The sequence below is a fragment of the Leuresthes tenuis genome, unplaced genomic scaffold, assembly GCF_036924035.1.
Source record: "Leuresthes tenuis unplaced genomic scaffold, fLeuTen1.0.hap1 SCAF_17, whole genome shotgun sequence".
NCBI classification, from domain to species: Eukaryota; Metazoa; Chordata; class Actinopteri; order Atheriniformes; family Atherinopsidae; genus Leuresthes; species Leuresthes tenuis.
The window spans coordinates 30,378,386-30,381,954 of record NW_027325371.1 but is presented as its reverse complement, the minus strand read 5'-3'; positions in this window follow the sequence as shown (position 1 = coordinate 30,381,954).

The window sequence follows — 3,569 nt, the reverse complement described above, 5'->3', positions numbered from 1 at the left end:
TTTTTCGTATATGCATGGGGTCTAATAATAAGGAGCCCACTATACTTGTGTGGGGGGGCTTTGTGGGTAATGAATGGTGGGACTCACATGTTTAAAGAGATTTTTGAGGGTCAAAACTTGGTTTTATGGTAAGGGTTAGAATTAGGTAAGCTTTAGGGTAGAAGCTATAACTAAAAAGGTGGGGGGTTGGGGAATGCATTATGCCAAGGGTGTGTGTGTGTGTGTGTGTGTGTGCGTGTGTGAGAGAGAGAATGTAAATGACTAATTGAAACATCCATCCATATGGTTTTCTTTTCACTTTTACTAACAAGAGTTTTGAAATCTTTTTTTAAATGAATAGATCTGAGGGGTCTGGTGTTAGTAGCAGTAGTTTGGAGAAACGAGGTGAGCACTGTGACTAGTGCACAGATGACACAGATTAATGATATGTCCACACAGAAATATAGTTACATTAAATCTTTTGTATAAACATGATTAAAGGATATTACTTAATTTAAGGACAGATGTCATCAGCTGTGTAATTGCATGAAAATCTACGATTGGAAAAGGTTTGTTGACAGTTATCTGTGTGCAGATATGGGCAGATATGGTCAGAAAAGTACAAGCGGCCTTTATACCAAAAATGGGTTAGTATGTAAGTGTGCTGACATGTTCCAGGCTTCATTATTTTTCATGTTTCCCTTATTCATTATTTAACTTGTTTCCCTCTCATCATCGCTCTGCTTCTTTGTTTTGCCATAGTTTAAATACAAAATTAAACAATTAAAAACCTGTATGAATAGCAGATGTTAAATTTTCAGCACGATCAGATTGTAAAGCCAATCAGTGGATTTATTGCTTCATCGTGACCCACAAGGGTTGCTATTGTGTCATGAGCTTGACTCTGTTGCATGATCATTTAGATGATTACTGTGATAAATTAGGTGATAATAAACTGCCATACAATAAACCCAGACACTTCCAGAAAGCCTGTCATGCCTTACCTCCTGGGTCATATTTCTTCCCTTTCTTGTTAATGATCACACACTATGTAATTCTTGAATATCTCTTTTATTTTTATTTTTTTTTTCTCTTCCCCTTGTCCTGTTCAGCATTATGGCAGCAGAATTGTAGTCTGAATACCTTTAATGCCAAACAGATTTGCTTTGCCAAGGGAAGTTTTATAAATGTAAAGCTCCCAGCGCCCAGCCACCAGGGCCTAGGCCCAGCACCACCACCCACGCCAGAGCGGCCCGGCCACCCGGCATAGAGCCAGCAGCCACCACCCCAAGGCCCCTAAGGGACCCCGCCCCACACCGCAAGACAGTCCCACCCGCAAGCCCCCAAAACTGCCCTCCAAGCCCGACACACAGTCCCCCCCAGCAATGACCAACCCGGTCCCCACGACCCGAGAGACCACCAGACGCCCGAAGCCACACAGCCCCCCCCAGCACACACCCAACCGCCCAGAGCGACGGGACAGCAACCCACCACCACCACTATGTGATAAAGCTAATCAGAGGGGACCAGAGAGAATTAAATTCAGCCAATTGATGTTTTGAGGAGGCAGACATTGTTTCCATGCTAATATAGTCTAAAAGAAAATTTCTAAACTGGTTAATACACAGATTGTTCTTCGCTTTCCAGTTCATGAGAATAGTTTTCTTTGCGATACATAACACTGTGAGAACCATGTGTGCTGAGTTAATTTCCATGTTGATGTTGTCTAAGTCACCCAGTATGCACAGTGTGGGGCATGCAGGAATGCTACACTTTAGCCATGTTGATAGGACCTATCAGCACAGACTTCAAGCCAGAACTTCTGGACAGGCGCACAGAACCACAAAGCATGTGCATAATCATCAGGTGTGTTATCTGTGCAATGTGAGCAGATGTTTGAGTGTGTTAGACCCATCCTGAACATCCTTTGTCCTGTATAGTGTGTTCTATGAAGAATTGTATGAGCTGTAAATTAGAATTCTGAGTCATTCTGAAGGTGTTCAAACATATTTGTGGCCAGAAGCTATGACTAGAACTGATGGATAAATCTGCCTCCCATTTTGAGGATGGAAGAGACATTGTGTCATCTATTTTAGACAATAATTTAAATATTTTTGATAGTAGTTTTGGGGTGCAGATGCTTAGAAATTCTGCTACCCTAGTCGGGAGTTGTAAGTCTGGTTGGTGGAGGATATATTTCTTTGTTATTATAGACTTGTTGTTGATATTCTAGGAATGTATTGCTGCCTATCTCGTGTTGTGATATGAGCTCATCAAATGAAATAAAATGTCCATTTTGGATTATATGTTCCAGATGTTTGATTCCTTTGATCTTCCACAGAGTAAAGTTTAGCATTTATTTGTTTTGCAGTATGTCAGGATTGTTCCAGATGGGTGTAAGCTTACATGGGACAATTGAAGACTTTGTTATTTTAAGAAATTCCCACCAGGCTGTCAGACAGGTGCTGATGTTAATGCTTTTGAAACATTTGTGAATTTTTACATTTTGACTAATAAGTGGCAGGTCAGAGATTTCCAGATTATCACACAATGCTTGTTCTATATTTATCCATGGTTCATCTATTGGGCTAGGTTTAAACCATTTTGATATATACTGTAACCTATTGGCTAAGGAATAGTGCTGAAAATTAGGTAAATCTAATCCACCACAGTCCTTGGTCTTCTGTAGGGTTTTTAAACTAATACGTGGTGGTTTGTTTTTCCACAGAAATTTGGAGATGCAAGAATCTAGTGACTTAAACCAAGTAGCAGATGGTTTTATGGGGATCATTGAGAACAAATAATTAACTTTTGGTAGTATCATCATTTTAATGGTTGTAACTCTCCCCATAAGTGATATAGGTAAGGACTTCCAACGAGAGAGATCGTCCTCTACTGTCTTTAATAATTGCACATAATTTAGCTTTGTTAGCTCTGAGAGCCTGGAGGAAATGGTATATTCTGGACTCTGCAGATAATGGGCAGAACTGTGGTCTTAGACCAATTGATAGAGTAGTCAGAAAGTGCTGAGAATTTATTTATCAGTGTGATCGTGTGAGTGAGAGACGTTTGAGAGTTCTGAAGGAAAAGTAAAACATCATCAGCATAAAGACTTACTTTATGCTCAATATTTTGGGGTTGGATGCCTTTAATATTTCTATCTTGTCTGCTAGAAGATGCTAAAGGTTTGATGAAAATAGCAAAAAGTGAGGGAGAAAGTGGGCAACCCTGTCTTGTACCTCTCTGCAGACTGAAGTTTGGAGAGGTTTGATCATTTGTCCTAACACACGCATTTGGGGAGCTATATAATATCCTTATCCAGTTGATGAAGTGTGACCCAAACCCAAATTTGTTTAATGCTGCGAATAAAAATTTCCAGTTCACTCGATCAAATGCTTTTTCTGCATCTAGAGAGACTATTGTGGTTTCCAGGTTGTTGATGGTAGAATAGTCTATGAGATTAATTAGCCTGCGAGTGTTAGTGGATGAGTGTCTACCCTTTATGAAACCTGTCTGGTCAGGATGTATTATAAGTGGAGTTATTTTTTCTATTCCTTTGGCGAGGGCTTTACAAATTATTTTGAGGTCTG